This window comes from Panthera pardus, unplaced genomic scaffold (genome assembly GCF_024362965.1).
Source record: "Panthera pardus isolate Hobbes unplaced genomic scaffold, ASM2436296v1 HiC_scaffold_24, whole genome shotgun sequence".
Taxonomy (NCBI): domain Eukaryota; kingdom Metazoa; phylum Chordata; class Mammalia; order Carnivora; family Felidae; genus Panthera; species Panthera pardus.
The window spans coordinates 76,017,754-76,045,017 of NW_026526810.1; the positions used below are offsets into that span (position 1 = coordinate 76,017,754).

At 41.5% G+C, this 27,264-nt stretch overlaps 1 long non-coding RNA gene across 2 annotated transcripts in view; it reads right to left on the reverse strand.

Annotated features, from left to right (window-relative positions):
* Positions 1 to 27,264, reverse strand: part of LOC109254309 (uncharacterized) — a 225,286-nt gene that overhangs the window by 10,603 nt on the left and 187,419 nt on the right. For both annotated transcript variants that reach the window (XR_008417176.1, XR_002074748.2), the window contains exon 6: positions 20,268 to 20,330. This is a non-coding gene — a long non-coding RNA (uncharacterized LOC109254309). The remainder of the gene's footprint in view (positions 1 to 20,267; positions 20,331 to 27,264) is intronic.

Consider the following 27,264-nt stretch of genomic DNA (forward strand, 5'->3'; position numbering starts at 1 on the left):
AGTTATCTGCCCAAGCACAAGCAGCCAACTAGTGGCAGAAAAGTCTTCAAATTTTGATCTGTTTCACTTCGGAATTTAGGGATGAACAAATGAATATTCAAGATACCCAGCCTTCTGGTCATTTTGCTTCTCATATTCGCTTCTGGGGTTTGTTTGTTTGTTTGTTTGTAACTTTCAAGGAAAGTAGAACCCTGAAGAGAGTTCTTCCATCTAAACCCAGAAATCAACCCTCTATTCTCCTAACAGGTACTGGGGACTTAATGTACTTTTCCTTACACAGCACGGCAGAGCAAGGACTGTGCCCTCACTGGTTCCCTCACCACGAGGCCCTAGGATGACATCACTGCCCCCTTCACGGGTGTCCCCAGCGGCACACACGGCCAAGGAAGGCCAGGCCCCTTGCTCATCGGAGCTTGCTCAATACCAACTGCAGCTTACAGGGGGATAAACTGAGGCAAGACCATGATTTCCCCAGAAATATTAGAAGACAGGCCAAGAAAAGCACCAAAGATGGTCAGTGCCCTTCCCATTTATAAAATAATGAGCAAATTTTCTGTCACAGTGACTGCAGAAGCCTAAATCTCTCTTAAATTCTTTCAAAACAAAAATTTTTTTTTAATGTTTATTTATTTTTGAGAGAGACAGAAGCAGAACATGAGCGGGAGAGAGGGAGACACAGAATCTGAAGCAGGCTCCAGGCTCTGAGCTGTCAGCACAGAGCCTGATGCGGGACTCAAATCCATGAACTGTAAGATCATGACCTGAGCCAAAGTTGGATGCCCAACCAACTGAGCCACCCAGGTGCCCCTCTCTTAAATTCTTTCATAAATCTGACTTCCATGACCTAAAAGAGCCGAAAGAGAGCAGCCTATCATAGTCGAGCTACCAGCCTGAGAGGAGAAACGAGAGCTTAAATCCAAATCTTAACCCACACCCATCTCTTCCAATCCATGGTCTTGCGACCTGTTATCCAAGATGACAGTTTTCATGGTTTGACAGAGGAATACCATGCCAGCCCTTCTCTGGTGGCCACCACTGGGGTTGGGGGTATGGAGGGGCCACGAAAAGGCATCAAGGGCAACTGAGGGACGACCACTTCGGTCATACTTCTGCCCTACCTCTCCCAACCCAAGCTCTGGCCTATATGTGAATTGCACCCCGCTGACCCTGACTCTGCCTTGCTGCCTGGTTTCCCAGGCTCAATTCTATCTAACAAGAGTGCCCTCAGCTCCTCGCAGGTGCTCACACCAGTGCGGGTCACTTCGAGGGACAGGGAGCCAGGATACTGGAAAGGGCTATGAAGATCAAGGGGTCAGCGCTCACCGTCTCTCCCCTGCTGTTGAAAGAGAATCCAGAATTCCTACAGCTCTTCCCATCGTCCCTCCTCTAAAAGAGGAAGAATTCTTACTTCCTAGAAAAGAGGTTAAGTGATCCACATAATAAAAGGAAGGGTCCTGAGAAGCAAGGAGAAGAGAGGAGAAAGGAGGGAGCTGTGGGTTTGGTACATGAGAAGCTCCAGAACAGCTTCCAGAGGCTGGAGGACTGGCCAGAGAAGAAGACAGGGAAGTTCTGTCTATGTGGGTTATGGAGTGGATCCTGTTTAGTATTTTTAGACTCTGATAAACAATGATTTTTTTTTAAGTTTGTTTGTTTATTTATTTATTTACAGAGAGAGAGAGAGAGAGAGCGAGCACAAGCCAGCACAAGCAGGGGAGGGGCAGAGACAGAAGAGAGAGAGAATTGCAAGCAGGCTCTGCACTGTCATTGAGGAGCCTGACACTGAGCCTGAGCCAAAATCAAGAGTGGGACACTTAACCTACTGAGCCACCCAGGCGCCCCCTGAATTGTGTTGCTTTAGATGTAGTTTCATGCAAAAACTACGTCACGTGGCTCTGCTCTCAAAACATATAAAAGGAAGGGGCACCTGGGTGGCTCAGTCAGTTAAGCGTCTGACTTCGGCTCAGGTCATGATCTCGCGGTTGGTGAGTTCTGGCCGCACGTGGGGCTCTGTGCTGACAGCTCGGAGCCTGGAGCCTGCTTCGGATTCTGTCTCCCTCTCTCTCTGCCCCTCCCCGGCTCGCACTGTCTCTCTCTCTCTCAAAAATAAATAAAACATTTTTAAAAACAATTTTTTTCATTATAAAAGGAAATGTTTCGAACTCCTTGACATCTTTAATACAGAAAGACAATTACCAGTTCGAAGTCCTGTGCCCAGGATTGCTCCCTGGATTCTTTCATTCTTGGCTTCTTCCCTTTCCTCCTCCCGATATAGACTACAGTAGAGGAGACTCTGGCTCCTTAAGAACAGGTAAGATTTCCCTCTTCCTGCAGATGGCGGCCTGGTACGATCCAAGGCGCCGTACCTGAGGAGGACCCAACGCAGATGCACAACCCAGGGGCCAGCAGGAAATGTTCCCCTTCCGGGAACTGGCTCCTTCTGCACACTCGATGGGGCTGGTGCGGGTTTAAGCACTTTCTGCAACCATCGGTGCCTCACGTGGAGGCGCGTCGGCTGGGAAAGCTTTTCAGTCCAAGCAGGGCCCTCGCCCCAGGGTGCGAACAGCAGTTCAAAGTCCTACACGGGATGGGAGAGCCCGACTCTAAAGGCAAGGTTGAAATCTTCATCTTGGGGAGGCGCCGTACCGGAAGCATGCCAAAAGGCTGATTCGCATTTTGGCTGCAAAGCCACGAAGGAAACAGTGTGGAAGCACAATGATGCTCAGCCTAGAAACCATGAAGTCTCTCGAAAGAGAGAAAGAATGTTCATTCCGGTGCTTTGCTCTCCACCGCAGTGTAGACCAGCCTGGGGGAAGCCATGCAGTCACCGGAAATAGGTTGGGAGACTGTCCAGGAGCCTATTACCAAAACAGTGTGATCTTTGCGACTCTGACCTCAGCGCAGGGGGCGTGGTCTGGGTCAGGGGCCTTGCCCTCCGAAGCTAAGTCTGAACTCTGCCTTTGCTCCTGCGGCTAAGGCAAAACTAATGTTGTCAGTGTCCTACCCACCTTTCTCCTGCATAGACGCTTGTTTAAAGATTCAAACATGAGTTATAATTAAAAAAAAAAAAAAAACTTAAAAAAAAACATATGTAGATATATACATAGATATAGATTAGTATTGTCAAGGAAGGCAATCTTGGTTTGCTTCCTCCAGGATGAGAAAACCAAGAATTCCAAATGGCTGGTTCTAATTTTTCACAGTGTTTTGTCTTATGTGAGCGTGGCTAGAATCTTTAAAGTTCCAGGAAGCTTTTGTAGATTGGGAGGAACATGACTGTCTATTCTTTCATTGATGCTGATTTTGAAAAAAAAAAAAAATTCCATTGATATTAAACAAGATTTATTTTTAAAAAATAGAATAGGTGGGATTTCTGATCCACAGTGGTGAGCCCAAAATTGTTGCACAATAAATGGTTACTGAATTGAATTAAAAATTCAACTGCCAAAAAATTCATGTCATGAGAAGATGCTTACAAAATTATGTCATATAATAAAAGGACATCAAACTATATCATCTAATCTCAATTTCTGTAAAAGAAAATATGTGTATATTCACACATACATATAAAAAACGGAATAACCAAAATACGTAGAGTTGAGTAGTTTTGTTTGATGGGAGTTTTTGATGTTGTGGTTTTATTTTGGTTTTTGGTCTATATATTATCCAAATTTTCTATTATAAATGTGTAGCTTCCCCCCAGAAAACATTTTTAATTTTTTTATTATTTTATTATTTTTTAATGTTTTTCTTTTAGGAGACATATCCAAGAAAACGTTTCTGCAGCCAACCTCTGCAGAAATCACTGCCTTGCTCTCTTCTAGGAGTTTTATGGCTTCAGGTCTCACATTTAGGTCTTTCATCCAGTTTGAGTTTACTTTTGTGTATCATGTGAGAAAGTGGTCCAGTTTCATTCTCTTGAAGAAAACACTTAAAAAAATTTTTTTTTAATTTTAAGTAAATTCTCCCCCACACATGGGACTCAAACTCACAACCCCAAGATCAAGAATCACACTTTACAGACTGAGCCAGCCAGGTGGCCCCAAAGAAAACATTTTTTAAAAGGCAAGAATATTAAGGTCTGGTGCCTTTGGATGATAGGATAGGTCTTTTGAGGAGAGAATAGTCTAAGCATAGACCTGAGAGCCTGAGAAGGTCTCAGGCAGGGAAAAATTGAAAAACTGAAAAAACCAGTCCCCACATTCACTGTGGCCACCTTCCTGGCAATGGTAGAACATTCTGTGCTGGTGGGTAAGCAAGGACAGGAGCACTCTTCTTTAAGTTAGGAAAACAGATTTGTTGTTAATCAAATGGAAATGCAAACCTCCCCAAAAGAAATATTCCTCTTCAGAACAACCAGAGCATTAGGTTTCTTTCTTAACATTTATCTCTCCACTTTGCATCAATTCATAGGAAAGACAAGAGAACCGACAGTGAAATCAAAAGGTATAAATTCAGGACCTGGCTGTACCACTTACTAGTTCAGGGACACTGAGAAAGTCATTAGTCCTTTTCAAATCTCACTTTTCCTGCCATTCAAAGAATGTTGTACAATAAGAATAATAAAAGGGAAAGGAAGGAAAAACTCAGAACCAAGAAAAAGCAAGAACAAATATGCTCCTTATAAGAGCTGATAGTGCTTCTGTTTTATTTAGAACATCAATATGACTCTGTATTTCCTGGTGTTGTTTCTGTTTGTTGCTATCCAGCATCCAACCATCATTTCTATTAGCCCACTGATCTTCCTCTTAGACACTGTGCCATTAATCTCAAGAGTGGCTATCCCTCTTGGAATGTCAAAGGGACTAGCGTCCCAAACCAAATCCTGGCCAATCAGAAGTTTCTCTCAAGACTCAAATCTTGACTGAGTGACCCAATATCAGACAGATGGTTGGACATCTTACTCACCTTGGCCAACAGCATGTGAACCAGTTTCTGTGGCCTCACTTTCCAGCGTGCCTTTCATACATATCTATTTTCCAAACTCGATCTCTGAGCATTCCATCTATTTGGGGAGCTCCACTCAGACTGTACGACATTCCTTAAGTGACAAGTAAAGTGAAATCTGAAAAGGATAAATAACTTGTCCGCTGCCCCTGAGCAAGTCAGTGATATAGCAGGGTCCTGAATGTATATCTTTTGATTTAAATATCCTTTCAACAAATTCCTCTTTTCTGCCCAAGACAGCTAGAATTGATTACTGTGATTTGCAACCTAGAACCCCAGCTTATTCACAGGGTAGAAATAGAAACATGATAAGTTACAAAATTCTCATACCTAAAAAGAAGACATAGACCATTTTCTCACAAGAGACAAGGTTTTCTTGGTACTAAATTCAAAAAGCTATTTCTCAAGGGGGAACACGTATGAGAGATGGCATTCAGTAACATAATAGATTATGAACCTATGATGACCAGACACTTTTGGAGAGCCAAGCACTTGGTGTTTTATATCTTGTTTACCTACAGTACCTTGTTCATAATAATGCCCAATATATTTTTGCTGAATAAAAGAATAAATGAATGAGGTAACTTTTTAGAAACTTTTCTCAGCTGGCATTCTCAGTTAGTCTTCTATCACCTTTGTCTAGGAAACACACAAACTTTCATTAAAAAAGCCTTTTCTTCCTCCATTCCTACATATACCTACCAGCATTAGCAGGCCCTACATGATCACCCACATGGTGGGTGTTTTCCTTATCTCCTGATTTGTCCCTCTTCTATCCCTTCCATTCACCTAGCCCAAAGCCAAATGTGGAAGTCAACCTGAGTTGGAGGCCATGGAGCTCAACTCTAACAACTAGACAGACAGCATCTTGGAGGTATGGGGCAAGAAGAGCCAATGGGCAGGAGTAGGCAAAGCAGGACTGTTCCCTGAGGCCAGGAGCCCTTTCCCTATATCCATGACTGGTTTAATAATGAGACAGAAAATGACTTTGAATGCCACCCAAATGACTTTACAGGATTAAACTAGCCAAACCTAAGGTACTGAAGACTGAAAACTACTTCTCAGTGGGGCCTGGGAGACCCATGTGCAGGACATATCCAAGCTGTCATTTTTCTAAGCCCACGTCTTTTTTCAAACCAATTGTTTAAGGAAGTTTTCTCCTTCTCTATTGAGTCATGTTGATAATAAGATACTCATTTTCCTAAACTGTAGCGATTGTGAATATTAAAAACTGAACCAATAATCCAATAATATCTTTCAGAAGAATGTTTTTTTCTCAGGATGTCTGGGTAGTGACCAGGAAGTAGCAGCTTCTATTCACCCTAGATAGGTCATTGCTTGGAGTCCTAGATAGGTCATGGCCTGGAGTCCTTGGCAGGCATTAGATTCCTGATATAAGCTGTGTTTTCTTAAATACCAGGAAACACCAGACGATAGAAACAGCATCCTGAAAGGGAAACATCTCGCCACCTTCCCACCTCCTGCCCTCAATTTCCTAGGCAAGCCATGTGCAATCAGAAGACCAACCTGTTCAAGCGTAAGGAACACGGTGTCCTAACAGGACTGTGACCTGCCCCACCACAGCCCTGCTTTGCATTGAGAAATGCAAAGAAACAACTCCTCCTTTCACCTGAAGCCAGTCCCCATAATAGAGTCAAACTGTTTCCATCACCCCTGATGCAAGACATCAAGTCACTGCTGAGTGCATAGAGAAGCGATGGAAGCCATTCAACTTGGAAGGATCCACATTTCACCATTTCTCTACTATCGAGTAATGTAAAAATATGCTCCAACAGCATCAGGAAAGCAAGATATTACAGAAGGTCTGAATTAAAGCTCGGGGCCATCTCGGCTCATTAGCATTTCCATGGATGGCTGGGCAAGTTCCTTCCCGCTGCTTCGCAGGGTAAGAAATTCATTGCCATTGCTTGAGTCTTGCTCACCAAGTCAAGGTAGTTCTCCTTACAGCAGCTAATACAAAAAGGGAGGTGGCAAACTAGAGCCAAGGCCACCAGTGGCCTTCAGTGGAGCCTCAAGGGCTTACCCCTTTGCTTTTTCTATAAAGCACTTATTTAAACTGAAATTTACATGTTTAGCTTCAGTCCAAGGACTGTCTGAGCCCAGCCTATTTTAAACATATAATAATGAAAACTAGAACTACTTTTTTGTCTAGCGTCTCTCAATTTCCCAGGAAGGCAGAAAATATACTCTTGCTTTGTGGCCTGAGGATGCAAATTTATCTACTTGGCCCCAAAGCTATTACTTTCACATATTTCCAGGCATCCATCCCTCTCAGTAATATTTTTCAGAACGCAAAGCTTTAACCAAGCAGGGAAAAAAAGAACTTGCCTGAACACATGGCAATTTTATAAATGTTGAGTTAGGTTAGCTCTCAGGTGTCTGAGAAGTTGGGTAAACATGGGCCAACACTCAACAATCGTGTAGCTGTGGTTTTTCTGTTGAAGCCAGAAGATGACAGATGGCTCTGGGCAGCATTTATGTGATCGCTCCAATTTCTTCTCACAAAGGAATCACAATGAAAAGGCAAAATGGCATTTTAAGTACAGTGTTTGACAGGGTTGGGGAGATGGAGTGGGAGTGGAGGGTGGGAAGGAAGAAGGAACAGAATTATACACCTGAACACAGAGTCAGGAAGCACTTGTCACTGCGGCCACTTTACCACTTGCCCACACACATCACCATAATAACCACTCAGAGAGCCGGAACAAAAGACAAACCAAAAAGTGGTGTCCAAAGAGAATCTTGACCTGCAATAGTTCACATAAGAATCTACTTCTTTAAGAGCTTTATCAGGCTACTGCCATCTTCAAAGTATCATCAGCAGTATCATCACAATCCTAAAATCAATTTGCAACAGGCACTTGAAGCTCTCCCAGGGATGAGAAAGGTGTGATTTGCTTGTCCTTCCCCATTGACCAAGTTTTGATTTTCTAAAATACTTTCCTACCTTGAAGGTGGCTTTCAGAAAGTGGCCCAGTTACAATTCTTCTTGATTCTGAGCCTCCCTCTGATATACAACATCTTGTTCAAATGGCACAATTGGACAGCATGGCTGGGATGGCCAACAGGACTATGGCCTAGAAGTTGTGGGGCAGGAGCAGGGCAACCTCTCTTTCAATGGCTCTTTACCATCCCATACTCCGTGTCCATGACATCCTTGACGTTACATGAAAGTCACTGCAGCTCTTCCCCAAAACTGACACTTTGAACATGAAGTTTTCAAAATCATACTAAGGAATATGCTGTAGAATCAGTGTTCTGTATCTTTGCGTTGGGAGTTGAGTTGTTCCAAAAAGAAGCATTTAAACAATTTAGGTGGCACCAACACTTTCATTAAGTCCCATAATTCTCACACCCTCACTGGAAGTGCATGTCATTATGCCCAATCAAAAGACCCTGAAACTGAAGTCGGGAGAGGCCAGCTGTTTTAGCTTAGGTCACACACCAATACATGGCAGAGCCGGGCTTGAATCCAGGCCTTCTGACCCTTTCTACTGCATCATAATTGGCTCTCAACTTCCCATGTAAATCAAGGGATGCAGACCCAAAAGCCTTCAGGGGCCATATCGTGCAGAGTCCTAGAGAACCACAGACCTCCTGCACCAAGAGGCAGTTGCTACACAGTTCCAGTGCAAAGTTTCCATAAGAACAGGGATTCAGGGACCACCTGGGTGCTTCAGTGGGTTAAGTGTCCAACTCTTGATTTTGGCTCAGGTCATGATTTCACAGCTTGTGAGACTGAGCCCCATGTTGGACTCTGCGTTGGCAGCACAGAGCCTGCTTGGGATTCTCTTTCCCTCTCTCTCTGCTCCTCCCCCCTGCACATGCACTCTCTCTCTCAAAAATAAACAAACTTGGGGCACCTCGGTGGCTCAGTCTGTTGGGCATTTGACTTCGGCTCAGGTCATGATCTCGCGGCTCACGGGTTCAAGCCCCACGTTGGGCTCTGTGCTGGCAGCTCAGAGACTAGAGCCTGCTTCAGATTCTGTGTCTCCCTCTCTCTCTGCCCCATCCCCTCTCGCTCTGTCTCTGTCTCTCAGAAATGAATAAACATTAAAAATTTTTTTAAATAAATAAAATTAAAAAAAAAAAAAGAACAGCAATTCCGTGTTACTAGGGATTCCAACTGTCAAGAGAAGCAAGCAATCTGAGTGTGTGTGTGTGTGTGTGTGTGTGTGTGTGAGAGAGACAAACAAAGCACCTCGTTTTTTAATGAAGGCAATTAACACACACATTTTAAACCACTGTGTAGACCAAACAAACATGTCTTTAGGATAAGTCTGTCTCCTGGACCACTAATTTGAGGGGATGACAGGTGTAATACAGGTCAGTTGCTATCCTTGCTTGGGCAAGGTTATTTCAGTTATTTCCCTAATAGAGAACCCCAACCCCACTTTCAAGGTCCTTCAAATTCCCCTCCACATTTGAAGTGGTCTGATCCCTGGAGCTTCTCCTCCCAGCTCATTGCACAGTCACCTTCCTCCAGTGGAGGCCCCTCTAGTGCGAAGAAGTCTAGCCCTATGATCTGAAAATCTGGCTCACTGCTTCCACATGACCTAGCTGAGCCTCAGTTTCCTCTGCTAGAAGACCTACGATTTAAACATTAAATGGAGCAATATCTTTTGTAGACCTTACAGTGTCATGCAAATGAAAGGGAGTGACCACAACCGAATGTCATTCGTATCAGGATTCAGGTGGTCCCATAGGAAGCTCTCCCCCACTCTCCTGCACTCTTTAATGCTCAGTATCTGTGCCAGTCACTGGACATTTAACCACACCTGCCTTGTGTCATCTGGTATTGGTACTAATGCTCATGTTTTGAACTCTTCACACAAAACATTTTTATTTCCCCAGACTGCAAGCTCCAGAAAGGGGAGATTATTCCCTGTATTTCCCACAGTCCACATCAGTGCCTGCCTATTGTGATCAACACCAAAAATATGCTGACTAAATTAAGTAGACACTCTGTGGACTCTTAGATGGTCTGTATTCACTTTTGGCTCCTTTCCAGTCTCTGAGAGGGAACTGGGTTTGTTGAGGAACAGACTGAAGGGTGACTTCTAAAGAAACCATGCAAGCTGGATACGGAGGAAACCAGGAAAGAAAAGAAGTTCTCATCCTGTAGACCCCTGACTGCTACTGAGAAGTGACCTCAGGGGACCTAGAAAAAGGCTATAGAGACATAGAGGTGAAATGGGAATTCTGGATCCAAAAAGAATGGGATGGACTGTCCTGTGTTTCCTCCCCATCCTGCCCTTTCCTCCCTCCCACCATTTCCTCGCGTAAAGCAAAGGAACAAAAAACAAAACTACACCAAACCCAACCCCAAAACACAAACAAGAAGATGAGTCAGGGAATTCCAGCTAGAGGCAAGCTCAGACAGAGGGATGAACCAGGAGAAGGCAGCAACAGAGCTGGGACCCTGATCTTCTGATGCTCCCTGCTCACTATCCTCACCTTCCTTGGTGTCCGGGTGACTGGCAATCCTGTTACCCTCACTCCTGGGACCTGCATCTTCTAGCATGCAGCTAAGAGAGCCCTGGTGTGTTGATACAATGCCCAGCATGATGTGGGAAAGAGAAGATCAGTGACACACACACACCCATGCTTACTATGACACCCTGGGGCAAGTGCCAGTTAGAAGCATCTTCGCAAAAATGCCGTGACTACAACTTCAGATTCCGTGTCAGATAGAATTGGCTCTGCTTCCTGTGTTAACTTTACGATCTGGATAGTTGCTAGGACTCATTAAGTTCTTCCTTGTTGGCTGGAGTCTTGGGCTTTCCCAACTAGATTTTAGTTTTACCGATACAATTAAAAAACAAAAACAAAAACAAAAACCTGACAAACCTAAGTCTTTCAGTGGCTCAACCATTCTTTCTCAACTTCAGTTTTGAGAATTGTTGAGTCAAACATTTACTGCATTGTGTGTACCTCTTCCCTCATGTTCCTATTCGGCAACAGCTCAGTTCCTTGTGCACCTTCCCTCTCTTTCTTATCTCTCTTATACATATCTGCAATAGAAGATTTTTTTTAGTTTTTTTTTTTAACATTTATTTATTTTTGAGACAGAAGGAGACAGAGTGTGAGTGGGGGAGGGGCAGAGAGAGAGGGAGGTAGAATCTGAAACAGGCTCCAGGCTCTGAGCTGTCACAGAGCCAGATACAGGGCTTGAACCCACAAACCGTGAGATCACGACCTGAGCCTAAGTCGGACGCTTACCTGACTGAGCCAACCAGGTGCCCCTGCAATAGAAGATTTTGATCTAGGAATCTACAATAAAAGATGGGATATTTTACTTGTCTGTGATCTAATACTGATAGGAAAACACTTGTCTTGGTGCACCATATAGGCAAATATTGCTTGACTCTCTCTCCTTTTACAGAATAGATAGGAAGGAAAGGAAAGGAAAGGAAAGGAAAGGAAAGGAAAGGAAAGGAAAGGAAAGGAAAGGAAAGGAAAGGAAAGGAAAGGAAAGGAGAGGAGAGGAGAGGAGAGGAGAGGAGAGGAGAGGAGAGGAGAGGAGAGGGGAGGGGAGGGGAGGGGAGGGGAGGGGAGGGGAGGGGAGGGGAGGGGAGGAAAGAGAAAGGAAAGGAAAGGAAAGGGAAGGGAAGGGAAGGGAAGGGAAGGGAAGGGAAGGGAAGGAAAGGAAAGGAAAGGAAAAGAAAGGAAAGAAGGAAGGAAAAGAAAGAGAGAGAGAGAAAATAAATTCAAGGTCCTCAGAGAGTAAATGGCTTATTTAAGCCATGGAATAAGTTTGAACCCGGAGATTAAACCCATGTCTCCCAAATTCTAAGCCATTACTCTTCCCCATATTCTACACTGGACTTTTAGGAAGTACCATGCATCCATTTTTATGCTACTCAGGGCACATGATCCCAACTGCACTTCTGGAAGGAAATGTGAAGAGGGGCTCCCAATCCTCAGAGGCTGTTCCGTCCTTGCTTGCACCAACTGCTGGCTATGAGAATGCCCATCCATCTGTTCTCCACTCCCAGTGGCCATTGGCTCCTTGCAATGGGCCTAGAGTGGGATGCTCAACAAAGGAGAGGAGTGTTAGCTACAGCTTCATAGAGGGCAACTGAATTTCAACAGAAGATTCATTCCCCACAAAGAAAAGCAGAACCTCACAGACCTGGTCAGAGATCTCTTTTCTCATCCTCTACACAACCCTCTCATTTCCTCATTTCAGTCACCTTTCTGGTCTTTCAGCTTTTTGTTATTTTCTTTTAAATACATTTCCCCAATATTTCTACTTGTTATTATTTTTGTAATTTTTATTTTTATCTTTTTATTTCTTATTTCCTATTTTCAATCTTCAATCCCTTTCAGTATTTTCATTTTCCAGCTCATGGAGTATTTGCATATTGTCTTAGATTTTTATCTTCTTTGCTTTCTATGTTTTTAACCTTTTACCTCATTGGTTTATAACCTATCTTCTATTTAAAACCCTCATCTACTTTGTGTTATTTTAAAAAGCTTAATCTTCTATCTTTCTTGGACTTGTGAGCTTTTTTTTTTTAACTGACTCCTCTTCAGGTTTATTTATTTATTTACTTTTTTATTTATTTAAATGTTTATTTATTTTTGATAGACAGAGAGAGAGAGAGTTTGGGTGGGGTAGGGACAGAGAGAGGGGGAGACACAGAATTTGAAGCAGGCTCCAGTCTCCGAGCTGTCAGCACAGAGCCTGATCCCGGCTGGAACTCATGAACCACGAGATCATGACCTAAACTTAAGTCAGATGCTTAACCAGCTGAGCCACCCAGGTGCCCCTTGTGAGCTTATTTTTAACTTCTGTTTTTCTCTTACTTACATTCAATTTTCTTTTTATTTTAATGGCAAGTAAAAATTTAGCATTGGTTTTAATATTAATCAGCATCAAATGCAATAAGGGAGAGGGTATGCCATAAACAGATTTTGAAGGTCTTTTTCCCTTTGGCTTCCTACACCTCCCCATTTTAAGGATGCCTTTTTTTATTTTTTTTCTATTCTAATTTTGTTCCAACTTACTTTTTAAAAAAAAATTTAAACAGGCTCCATGCCCAACATGGGGCTCAAACTCACAACCCTGAGATTAAAAGCTACCTGTAGTATCTACTGAGCCAGTCAGCTATCCCTTAAGGATAGCTCTTAAAATGCATCTGTCATGAAGGAATTTATAAATATGGAAAGGAAAGCCTCAAATAAAGCCCATGATCTTGGAGTAGAACCAGAGGTATCAGTACAAATTCATGGCATATATGTGTATGTGTGTGTGTTCTACATAGATTTACTTAGGTACACATACATATGCAATGTATCATATACATACTCACACACATGTATTTACTTCATAGCTCTGTCTTCTGACAAAGTAATAAGACCCCAGCATCAACGAGCATACATGTTGCCCAGAGCTAGGTTTCTCAATACCATTCTCCATTAAAAGGAACCAGGGCTCCTTGCAGAAATTACTGCTTCTGGACTGAGGCAAGGAAAATACAAGGTAAATCTGAAGTATCTTGCTGTATCCAGAAGAAAACTCAAATAAGGATACAGATATATCAAAAGAACAGTGGACCCAGTTTGGAAGAGTTCCCACTGGCCAAATCTGGGACATTTTGACTATCAAAATAAATAATTATAGTAATAAATTATAAAACATTGAATAAAAGAACCCATGAATCCATGCAAGAAAAAAATGCACACATGTATACATATATGATGGAATGTTCTTCCTTACAGTAGAATGCCAACTAATAAATGTAGAAAGAATGATGGAGATAGAAAATCACCATTCTGCCGCTATCATAATACTAATTGATTCAGGCAAGAACCATTAACATATATAAAACTAGTGGGTAAAAATTTGAGGAGAATAGGCTATATACATGGCCTCCAAATATCTCTCTACAAATCGCTTTTTAATTTCAAAGGGAAAAAAATATTAATTTTACAGTGGAGAAATCTGGAAGACACCAGTTTAAATTGTATGCCTTCTGCCATGATGCACTGTGAAGAAGAATACAGTATCACTTCTGTAACATTCCTACTGAAAATACATAATCTGAATCTAATCATGAAGTAATATCAACTAAACTCAAATTGAAGGATTTTCTATAAAATAACTGGCTGTACTCTTCCAAATATGTCAAGGTCATTAATGACAAAGAAAGACTCAGGAACTGTTCCAGATTTAAAAAGATTTAAAAGACATGATAACTCGGGGTGCCGGGGTGGCTCAGTCGATTAAGCTTCAGACTTTGGCTCAGGTCATGGTCTCACAGTCTGTGAGTTCGAGCCCCGTATCGGGCTCTGTGCTGACAGCTCAGAGCCTGGAGCCTGCTTTGGATTCTGTGTCTCCTCCTCTCTCTGCCCCTCCCATGCTCATGCTCTGTCTCTGTCTCTCAATAATAAACAACATTTTTAAAAATTAAAAAAAAAAAAAAGACGATAACTCAAGGCAATGTGTGATCCTGGTTTGGATTCAGGTGTGGTAGGGCCATGGGGGGGGCAGTATAGCTATAAAGGACACTATTGGGGTAATTGACAAATTTTAACATGGACTATCAATTAGATAATAGTGTATGAACGTTAAATATTCTGATTTTGATGATTGTGCTTTGATTATGTAAAAGAATTATTTTGTTCTTAGGAAGTCACACTGAAGTATTTGGGAATAAAAGTGTATAATATCTCACTAGCCAAATCTGGGACATTGGGGACATCAAAATGCACAATGATAGTGATGAATTACAACCCAGTGAATAGAAAGAGGAATCCGTGGATCCATATAGATATAAATAAATACATAAACGGAAATGGAAAGCTCTTTCTTCTGGTAGAATTCCCTCAAATGGCTCAGAGTCTTCGTGAGAGCAGACACACAAGTGAGAAAGCAAATGGGGGAAATTATAACAACTGGTGAATTTCAGTAAAGGAGAGTTTGAAAGCAGTGTGCCAGTAGCAGGTACTCAGATGGAAAGAAAGATAGGCTGATGGTGGAGAAGAGCTAGGTGGCACTGAATCTTCACCTCACTCTTCTCTTGTAGAAGGAAGACCATGAAGGATTCTTTTCTGGGCTCCATTCCCCAACCATCCTCTAATATATTTCTTTCCAGTTTGTTCCATGTCCCCCCTCAGCAAGCTCACAGCAAAAGTCAAACTCTTGTACAGTGTACTACCTTTCTTTATGACAGCTATCATTGGCCAGAATGGGGACTATTTCAACTGTTTAAAAAAAGAACAAAACACAAATGTCATCATTCATGCCTCTTTTAGCCAGCTGCAACACTGGTCCACACAGGAAATCAGGAAGGCCTCTTTCAATCCAGAACACAGGTCAATATCATCTCTGGGACACTTCCCAGTTACAAGATAGTGGCTGAGGTAGGCTGTCTCAGATCCACCATCTGGCTTCTTCAAGGGAAAAAAGATGTTATGGAATAGATGATTCCTGAAGGACAAGTCAGTCAAACTTCAGAAATTGGCTTTAGTGACAAGGTAACTTTCTGCCCCACATCTCTTGTTAGATCCTTTTATAGGATTCCATTGAGGGTCATTGTACCATCACTCACACCCAGTTTCAGAAAGTGTTTTTCCCCTTGGTTCTGTTTTGACTGAAGAATGAGACCCTCAGGCTAGCCAAACCCACTGCTGTGAGACACCATACTCTTCAGGGGAATTCTTGAGTCCCTGTATAAATTACTCAGCACCAAGTCCCACCCTGGTACCAGTGACCTGACCCAGATAATCTGAAGCGTTCCCTAATTCCAGGAATTGGTTGGTGCCCCACCTTGGACTGGATGAGCTTGACTTGCAAGGTATGGGACAAGCCAGGTCAGCTGAGGAAAAAGTTTAACAGGTGAGATAGTCTATGTCTTTAGTTGCTTTCCTTTGGGCTTCCTAAGGTCCCTGGTGTTTACCCCTTAAAGAGTAAAGAGTCTTCTTCTAGAAACACAGCAGTGTGGCAAAGGTAAGAAATTGAATGTGTTGGTTTTTTAAAATGGGTTCTAATATCTTTGTAAAAAACCTCCCTTTTAAGACACCAAAACCCCTACAATAGCTGCTTAAAACATGAAGGACTGTTGGAGGAGAAAAGAGGAACAAGATATATATAGCCTTGAAATATGGCTCCGTACATAATACTTATTAATTACAAGTGGAAAAAATAGTAAATTTACAACAGAGACATTTGGAAAATACCAACTCAAACCGTGAACCTCCTGATATGACATATGGGAAGAAAACAATAACACTTCTGTAATACTCAAAATGAGTGAGATTCTCTTTCTTTTTACCCCTAGGCTACTTCTGAGCTCTGCTGCTCAAGTGGCTGGAACCTCTTCTTTCCAGTCCTCATTAATTCCTTTGGAAGCTGGACATGATATGTCTTGACATCTTTCCCCCACTCACCTTACCTACCTCCCAAGTTCTCATTGTTTTGCTCCCCGTATAATCTTTTTGTTATGTTGTTTAAATCTCAAATTGTTCTGTATTTTTCGTGGCAGAGTTGGTTGTTTCTAAGACTCTGTAGATCGGAATTTGCGGTGAATGCAATGAGATTCTGCTAGGAATCATTTAGTAATGAATGGGTTAATTTCCTGTGGCGTGAGGATGTTCCTTTAGAGACTCACTAAAATTCATTATGAATAGAATGTGTAGTACTAAGCAATAGCTTATAGAAAAAATTAAAGAAAAATTTTACTGTATGTCTTTCCCAAAGGTTAGAACCAAGTATTGTATTAGAGTCAGGTCTTGCTTACTTATTATAGTCCTTAGAGTTAGCTTAGGACAGGGAGAAAGAGCCAATTTTTGGCTAAGTTTTAGCTAAGAGCCTAAGTTTTAAGTCTAAGTATATCCAACCTGAAGTCAGGTCTGCACTCATGTTTTTTCTGGGCTGGTTCAGAAGTCTGGGGATGACAAGTGAGTTGAGGGACTTTTAATTTCTACTGGTGGTCTGATGCCATCCTATGACTTTTCAGAACTTTGCCTCAATGCCTGGAGAAATACATTTCTTTGCTCCCTTCCTCCCAATTGGTTGCTAATCACTTAAAACCTGCCTCATTCACACTGGGTCTCAACCACATAGGACCTTCACTTCCAGTGCCCATTGCAGAATAACTAAAAAGAGCTAGAGACTGCTTGACAGGAAAACCAAAACAATACGAAACTAAAACTTACATCATGCTAATCAGAAGAATTATCTGGGAGTTTTAAAATTTTAAACATTATGAAAGCATCAGATTAAAAAATACTTTATGATTGGGACACCTGGGTGGCTCAGTCAGTTAAGCGTCTGACTTTGGCTCAGGTCATGATCTTGAGGTTCATGAGTTCGAGCCCTGTGTTGGGCTCTGGGCTGACAGCTCAAAGCCTGGAGCCTGCTTCGGATTCTGTGTCTCCCTCTCGCTCTGACCCCACCCCTCCTGTCTCAAAATAAATAAACATTTAAAAAAATTTTTTTAAAGTAAAAATACTTTATGATTAACCTATGTGATAAAATCAGAGTTTAGCCATTAGATGTGGAAATGAAGGCAGATTCTGGGAAATTGTTATCACAGCAGTGACTTTGATGAATGAGGTCTTAGGAATCTGGGTTTTGCTCAACTGCTGAGCTTGATAAACTTCGTAGATTCCAGGCTGCTTTCTTCTGGATCTAGGTCATGCTCCTTGTATTGAACAACTGATTTCTATGAAGAAATCTGACCAAATAAAGCACCTGAGGAGACTTCCTGCCCCTACAATTATTAAAGAACTGCTTGGAAGGGTATGCTCAGGTCCCTGTTTGCACATCTTTATTAGCTCCACAAATATTCTACCACCCAGCTAAAACCATTGTGAACTCTATCACAGCTTTTAAAAGGGCAACTATACTATTCCCATATTATAGAATTAGAGTGTTAGCAACAGCAGTTCCCAAAAGCAGTCACCCAAAGTGGTGGTGTCCTCTAGGCACAATGTCTCAAGATCAAGGAGGAGGCCATTTCCTTGAGCATCACTGCTGAAACCCTGAAAAGTCACATGGGCAACGACCACTGGAAGGATCCCACTTTGCAGCAGGACTAACCTAATCCTGGCTGCCAAAAAATGCAGAGAAGCAAGAAATGCCACCAGGCTTTCTACTGCTCTCCAGTTTCTGCTCACATTCAATCACACAACTATCACTTCCTGTTAGCTGCAGCTACATGTGATACTTCTGCAATATCTAAAAGCCAATGTCACAGAGAACTTGTCTGCTGAAAGGACCCAGCTAAAGAGAGCTGCAGGTTGTGACCACAGAAAAGGACTCCACAGATAGCAGCATGCCTGTTTCCTTCTTGATGAATTGCAAGTGTAGGTCCAGTGAGCCAATATTTTATTCAGGAGTGGTGGCCCATAGGCATAGTTATTCCACTACTGATCATTGACAAACTCTGTATTAACTTGTAGAGAAATATCTTCAGAATTACACAAGATTGTGTGTGCTCTTTTTAGATCTCTTCTTTACATTTCAGTAGATGAGCATTGACTGTAATGGACATCACAAGGTCAATATACTATTGACCCTCATTATTGATGCTTAACGAGAACCTGTTCCTTAATCCACTGTCAGAGCTAGGATCTATAACTGATCAGGTGGAAATTGTATAAAAGATGTTTTTACTATTTTCTACTTGTTTCTATTTTGCTTTCTACTTATGTATATGTATATATACATGTATACCATTCTTGCCTGGGCTGGATATGTGCCTTGTCATGGAACAGAGAAAGAAAAACACTCTCACACACAGATCCTATCCTTTCATCATTTAGAATATAGTGGCCTGCTATAAAATGACTGCCATAAAAAGGCTATCAGGGCACCTGGGTGGGTCAGTTGGTTAGCGTCCAACTTCATGATCTCACTGTTCCTGAGTTCGAGCCTCACGTTGGGCTCTGTGCTGATGGATCAGAGCCTGGAGCCTGTTTTAGGTTCTGTGTCTCCCTCCCTCTCTCTGCCCCTCTCCTGCTCATGCTCTGTCTCTCTTTCTCAAAAATAAATAAAACATTAAAAAAAAAAGGAAGTCTATCTACAAGTCAATTATTCTAAAACAAAGTTATCATTTTGGGTAGGCATCTCACTTACATTTGGATTCAGGAGCCAATGTACCTGGGTTTGAATCCCACCTCTGCCACTTACTGGTCATGTGACTCATCCGTAAGATGATGATGGTACCAGTACCTGCCTCATGTGATTGTTGTGAAGTCTAAAAAATGTTAGATTATGTGAAGTACTTAGGACAATACAGCACATAGTAAACTCCATGTAATCATTAGTTGTGATTATTTGACTGGAATTCAGTATAGTCAATTATCTAGTACATAAGTTAACTCATTTAGGTACCTATATAGTGACATTTTTAAATAACCAACTTATTGCCAAAGTGATAGTTTACAATAGTTGATTTAATTTTTCCCAAACTAAAATTAGTGCAGCCAATGGAATACTGACCACCCTTTTGACTGTGCACTGTTCCCTACCCAAAACTAGTCAAGGAGAGATACTTGGCCATGTCTTTAAGTACTTCTTGGCCCACCTGGAAGCAAGGTGGTCCTATTTATCCTCTTCTAGTTTCAAAAAATATGTAAGCATATGGCTGTATTCCAGGTACTACTCATAGAATATCACCTCATACCCACTGCTCTCATCAGAAACCCAACTGGAAAAGCATTACTTATGAAAGTTTGCCTGAAGGATATCAAACTCCTCAAAATGATTAGGTAATAATAGTAGTAATAATGATAATCCTATAAGGATTTTGTTAGGGTCATTGTCGTTTTCATTAAAAGGTATTCTCTCAAAAGGAATTCAAGGAGAAATTTTCTTTCTGGTCTCAGTATCAGAAATGATAATAAAATGTTAATGTTCATTGAGTGCTACCAAGAACTGATTAATTTTCAAAGGACTTTATATGTATTAATTAATTTAATCTGTGAAACACTTCTTTGAGTAGATAACATAATTATCTTTGTTTGACAGGTGAGTAAACTGAAATACAAAGCAATTAAGCAACTTGTTCAAATGACATAGCTAGTAAGTTCTAGAGACAGGATTAGAATTCAGTCCAGCTCCAAGGAATAGTCTCCAAACCACCACCCTTTACTGCCCCTTGGAACACTTGTTCTGCTCCTGAATAGCCAGTTCTGTTTTAACTCATTGATTTTTGTGAATCATGAAATTAACTTTAATTCATTGCTAGGAATTTTAGAGCCAAATTCCTAGCCATGTAAGAGATCTTATGGCATAAATGTTGCATTACAACCTAAATTCTAACTTCTATATTTTATTTATTACTTACATTTTTCCTTTGTCTCATTATCCATATCCACTTATAAAAATCACGTGTGCTTGATATGAACACCTGTCAAGAACATTAAGGAAAGGAACATTACAAGCCAGACTTATCATGGTCATAGATGCAAAAATACTAAAAACATTAAAGAACTCATTTAAGCAACATATTTTTAAAAAATCATAATCAGGGGCTCCTGGGTGGCTCAGTGGGTTGAGCATCCAACTATTGAATTTGGCTCAGGTCATGATCCCAAGGTTGTGGGATCAAGCCCTGCATGAGATCATGCTGTGCCCCATGCTCAGCATGGAGCCTGCTTAAGATTCTCTCTCTCTCTCTCTCTCTCTCTAGCTCTGCCCCTCTACCCCACTCTCTCTCTCTAAAACAACAAAAAAAAATTTTCTTTTAATCATAATCAGATCGGATTTATCTCAGGAATAGAAAGATGACTTATCATTAGAAATATGTGAATAATGAAAGTCATCATATTAACAAATTAATAATATAATCACTTGAATTCATGCAGGGAAAAAAGTATATAATAAAATATAGCTTCTATTCATAGTTTTAAATTTTTAACTAATTTGGAATCAAAGAAAAGTTTCTCCCCTTCTATTAATAAAAAAAAAAAGATTAACCTACAGCAAAAAACATATTAATGGTGCAATGTTGAAAACATTCCCTTTAAGATCAGAAGCATGACAAGGATTCCTATTGTCTCCTTTTCTATTCAACACTGAGCTGTGTCTTACCAACAGAGAAAGGCAAGATAAAGAAGAAATAAAACAATCATTACTTAGTGATGATATGACTGCACATGCAGAAAATAAAAACTCTACAGGTAAATTACCAGAATTAATAAGAATCAGCATGCAAAAATCAAATGCATTCTACATAGCAACAAAAACAAATAAGTACAAAAATGTTAAGAGACATCATTCTCTCACACTTTATGTTACCTAACTGGAATTTAAATAGAAACTTGAAAAAGAAAAAAATAAGAGGCAGAAAAAGAAAAGAGATACCATTCTCAATAATGCTTTAAAAAGATCTTTGTGGAGAAAATTATAAATCTTAGGAAAAGACTTTAAAAAAAAAACTATATAAAAGAAGAAATATATCAAGCTCATGTATTAAAAACAATAATTTAAAGATGTCAGTTTTTACCAAATTGAGGTCATCTCAGTCAAAATCCCAACCTTTTACTTGTCTGTGGAATTTCACACCCTGATTCTAAAATTTATACGGAAATACCCAACCAAAAAGAGACAAATCCTACTGATAAAGGACAGGGTGAGGTAACTTGTTCTACTAGATATTAAGACTTCTTATAAACTATAGACTTTGGAACAGTATAATCTTTGTGCAGGAACAGACAAGTGGAAAGATAGAACGAAATAATGAATCCAAAAATGATCCCATACACATATGGATATTTGATGTCTGATATAGTTCGCCCTGTAAATTAAGAAAAAAAACGGACTTTTCAGGAAATGGTGCTAGGACAATATTCCTAATGAAAAAATGGAAAATTAGACTCCTAGCACACACAAATATCAACGCCAGGATTAAAGTCCCAAAAGCAAGCGGTAAAATATAAAACTTCTAGGTGAAAATTTAGGAGAATACTTTAATTATCCATGGATAGAAAAGGAGTTTGTAAATAAGACCAAAAGCACAAACCATAAAATAAAGCAAAAACTCAATAAATTTGACTGCATCAAAATTAAGAACTTCATTTACAAAAGATTCCATAATAAAGGAGAAAAGACATCGTAAGATGAGAGAGAAGGGAATCATAACCAGCGATCATAACCAGAATATATAATAAACTCCTATGAATCAATTTTTTAAAAAGCAAACAAATCAGAAAAGAGCTTCAAATAGGTACTTTCACAAGAGAAAACCTGAACAACCAATAAACAAATGAAAGGATGCTCAATTTCATTACTGATCAAGGAAATATTAATTAAACCACAATGAGTGACAATTTTATAGCCACAAGATTGACAAAAGTGTAAAAGTCTTTGAATTTAAAATGCCCAATTACAGGCATTGGTGAGGATGGGGAGCAAAAGGATTCCTCACCCACTGCAGGTGAGAAGGAAATTGGAGGAGTCACTTTGGAAGACAGTTTGACATTACCTAGTATGGAACAGTGGTGAAGTCAAACACCACAAGGTCATTATATGCAGGCACAGAACTGGTTTCGTTGGGAAGAGTTAAAGCAGAGGGTCAGCAAAATAGGATGATGGTTCACCATTAGTTCAGCCTCCTGCAAAGTGTGAAGGGCCAGAGCATTGCTGGATGCACCAGGGGGCTCTGCTCCAGAGGCAGGACCCCGTGAGAATGGTCTTGCTAATGGGTGGGTGAGGGGTAGGGATGGGATTTGACCGGTGTCAAGCAAGCAGAATTTTAGATGCCAGCTGTTCAGAAACCTGTCTGGCAATACAGCTGCTGGCACCCCATGATCTTGTGGGAAATTGGGTGGGGGCACAGCTCCTTCCTCTAAGTTAAGGGGGATCTTCTGGGCAACCCAAACCCCCAGGGGCATTTATCAATCACCCTTGTCTCTTCTCAACTAGTAAAGCTGACCGTGTGCCCTACAGGCCAATAATCTCATGCCTAAGTATATGCCCTAGGGAATCTCTCATACACGTGCAATATTGTAAATGTATAAGAACATTAATAGCTGCATGGCATAGAAGACCAAAAACTGGAAACGACTCACATATCTATTAGCAGTCGACTGGGTAAATAAATTGTGGTTTATTCAAATATTGGAATACTATAGAGCAGAGAAAAAAAATGAAATTTAGTTATATGCACCAATATTTTAAAAATCTTAATAACATGATACTTAGAATGAGAAGTCAATCACAGAATTCAAACAAGGCAAAACAATATTATATATTATTTAGGCATATATTTTTTTAGAAATTTTTTTAACGTTTGTTTATTATTGAGAGACAGACACAGAGCATGAGCAGGGGAGGGGTAGAGAGAGCGGGAGACACAGAGTCTGAAGTAGGCTCCAGGCTCCCAGCTGTCAGCACAGAGCCCGACGCGGGGCTCAAACTCACAAACTGTGAGATCATGACCTGAGCCAAAGTCGGATGCTTAACCAACCGAGCCACCCAGGTGCCCCTATTTAGGGATATATTTTTAAGGGGTGAAATTGTTGTAGAAGGGCCCAAAGATTGCCTCTAAAACACTGTCAGTGCTCTTTATCTTAACCTGAGTTGCAGATACACAAGGGATTGCTTCGCTATTATTCTTTCAACAGCACGTGTACATTTTTTACACTCTCTGAATGAAGACATTTCACATTAAAAAAGGCAGGGGAAATCACAAGTATATGAAAAATAAAGATACATTTCTGAGCATATTTCAATTACTATCCTTGAGATAAATTCCCAGGAATATTATTGGAGGATCAGCATGCATACACACTTCAGCAGAACCCCTTAAGTTTCTTTTTATTCTATATGCATTTATGTAATTGCCTCCACTCTTCTGGATCAAGGGGAAGCCTAAATGAACAAAAAAGAAGGTGAGGAAGTGGGACTAGATGCAGGAACAGAGCCCTATGGCCTGTGTGAGGCTTTTCCACAGCAGAAAACCTGCTTAGAGTCCCACAAAGGAAACATGCAAATGGTGGGGGCTGACACCAGGATCGCAGCAGCTCTGTAGCCATTATGAACCAACACAACAAACCAGGAACTCTTCTCACCATCAGCCTGTAAATACCCTGCTGGGCTTCCCTGCCTGTCCATAGCTGGAGGCCTTCTTGGGCCATCTACTGTCAGCTGTCTCATCCACCTGGCACTTAGTGCAGCCTTGTCCCGTGTGTGCATGAGATTCATTACTGGCTCGTCTTGAGGGAAATGCCGTGACTTTAAAACCACTGATGACTATCAGCCAAAAGTCTGACATAAACATTCTAAGAGATACTTCCTTTTTTCAGAGGCTTTGTGGGGTGTGGAAATAAATATTGCTGCCTGGACCTGGGGAGAAAATAAATCTTCCCCTGCTACAAAGACCACTGGAAAAGCAAAAGCCTCTGCAGCTCTTGTGTCTTCGGCCTAGAGTGGTCCCAGGGACGGCTCTGCAGACACCCCCACTGCACTCTCCACTCATTTCTAGCAGAGCCCGTCCCCAGCAGGGGGAAAAACTTGTCTTAATGCCTGTCTCCCCTTTTCCCCATTTGACGGTGTCTTATGCATCTTTTATCCTCAGCACCAGCATGGTGACCGGTACTCACAACGGACTCTACTGCCGGAAGAAACTACCCTCAAGAACTGGTGGCACCTTACTCTCTTTACGCAAAGGAAGACATGGGTTCAGCTTGGCAAAGAAACATGTCAAAAGCCACAGAGAGGGTGGGAAGAGGCAGAATCATTAGTCTCTGAATCCCATCCTATTTACTGCCAAGGCATGAAGATTTCAGTAACAGCTATATTGTCTACCAGCTCTTGGAGTCTCAAGCCTGCATCTCTGCCCTGGCAGAAACAAAATGAACTAATTAAATGCTTGCCACTGGCTTATTTTGGAAACCTCATGGAGTGTGTGAGAGTCTGAATGAATTTCAGGCCACTATTGATTGCTTCAAATGCAGAGGAAATCATCCAAGCATGGGAAGAAGGTGAGGAAGCTAAACCCGTGGCCGAGGGTTATTAATATTGTAATGCTTTTGCTTATTGGTGCAGAAAAGCAACTCTTGGCTATAAGGGACTAAAGCTTTAAGGCTATAATGGAGGAGAGTAAATAGAATCCTTCAAGGTTGAAGAAGAGTCCAACCAAATACTCCACCTAATTGCTTTGGAATAACCAAGACCACCCTGCTTACAGTGGGAGAAAGAAAATCAATAGATTGTATTTAGAGGAAACTAAAAACACAATTGGGTCATTCTCTGTGTGGCTAGTAGAGAGCGGTACCTTGGCATAGATCCCCAGAGGGACAGCACTTAAGTGAAAAGCAGTCCATGCTGCCTGAAATAATCTAACAACTTTTAAATATAAAATAGTTGGTTGCAAAACTTAAAGGCTTCCAGTAGATCTACAGAACTATCCATTGTGGAGAGGCTTTGATAAGGTGTGTGAACCTTCACTCACCCTCCCTCCAGCACGGACTCCAAAAAGGTGTGATTTAATCCAGTGGTAAAATTGATAAGGTTTTTAGGTCACAGCATTAGTCTCAGGCACAGAGATTTTGTGGAACCAAATTAAATCTCTCCTATTTCTCACGAAGGACAATTTCTTAGGCTTTCTATCCAGAGCTTTACATCCCCAACTTTTGAACTTTCTTATCCAAAATTTCCTGACATTGTCCATCACGTGACACTTCAGAGAACATAGGATGCTTTACAGAAATACGTGCCTTCCTTCCATCACTGGCACAGGTCTGATCCAGACCAAACAAACTTAGAAACACCTAGCCTCGGGCTGTGACCATTCCAACCTATCACCTCTCTGTATGTACCTTTTAATGATGACATTTGAAGTAACTAACATTTGTGAGAGTCTCAGGCTGGGGATTCGGGTGGACATTTAAACAAGGCATGTAATTTCTTTCAAAGTAGGTTATGGACCAAGCGATCCCCAATACAGTGTCAAGCCACATGATTCCAAAAACACTTCAAAATTAAGTAAGGTAGAGATCTTTTGCAGTATGGATTTTCAAGGCCATTATTAATTCATTCTCTGTCTGCAAAAAAAAAAAGAACGTGTAATTTGATTTGTGGATTTTTCTAAAGTCAGCCGAAACTTGGCTCATCATTTCCCTCGACCCTTCTATTCAATCAGTTGGTCATCAGCCTCCAAAGCCCCCACTCTAAAATCTGTTGGATCTTCTCCCTTCTCACATTCCTCTGGCTGCTGGCACAGCCTCCTGGGGGTTCTGTCTGGTGCCCTGGGGCCACCACAGGCCTCTGCACACCTGCACATTGTGCGGTCGCCTTTTACATCCTCCTGCCTTTTACATCCTCCGTGCTCTCCACTGCTTAGAAAACTCCAAACTCTTCAGCAGCATTGTGACCCCTCACAAGACCCCTAGCCTGCCACAGCCTCACCTTTCTCTGCTGTCTAACAACCTATGCTCTGGTGGAGCTAGAGTCCCCTTTCCTCAAATAGGTCTGACACTTCATGTCTCTGCCCTTTTTTACACAACACTCTGCCTAAGGTAACTCTTCCTTGCTCCCTTCCCAGGAAAAAATTTCTACTTATTCAACCCCCTGCTCCTCACTACTTCCTGAAGTCTCCCCGCTCCCCTCTCTTCTACACTTCCGTTGCTTTCTGGAACACGTTTAAACTCCTGGGTGCACAACCCGCTCCTTGTGGGCAGGGCCCTTGCTAGGCTTATCTATATGTGTCTTCTGTGCTTCTCTCGGTGTCCAGCACGTGGAAGCTACAGCACATCTTTGTTGAAAGAAGATATTCTGCTGGATTTCCAAAGAAGTGATATTGTCCCCAGGAGCTGAGACTCGGAGTGTTGGCTCTATTGTATACTTTACAAGAGAGGACAGCTCCGTGAGGTGCATGGCAACACCCACACCCACTTCTTTTGCAAAAGCATTTATGTTATCACCAGGTCTGATGTGTAATGCTGATACTGCTGTGTTGACATTACGTCTTTTCCTTGTCACATATTTTACCAGGGAGATGCTTCTTTGCATCTCTATCAGAGAAAAGCACTCCTGAAAATGGCTTCTCTAAACTCGGAGATTAAAGCTACTTCTTGTCTCAGAAACTATAAAGCTACCTGGACATCTCTTTTGGTTTTAACTTTGTCACAAAAGTCGCACCTCTTACCCTCCAGATGCATCCATTCAATTGAGTTCCGTGAGGTGGGGACAGTACAGACATGTTGGCTTGCCCAGTGACTTGCACAAACGAGGCACTCAGGAAGTGATTGCTGAATTGTAATTGTCAGTCTACTTTTTAAAAGAATACTCAGGGAGTACTGCTCCTCAGTATTAGTAACTTCCCCCTTTGCTCTTGGATG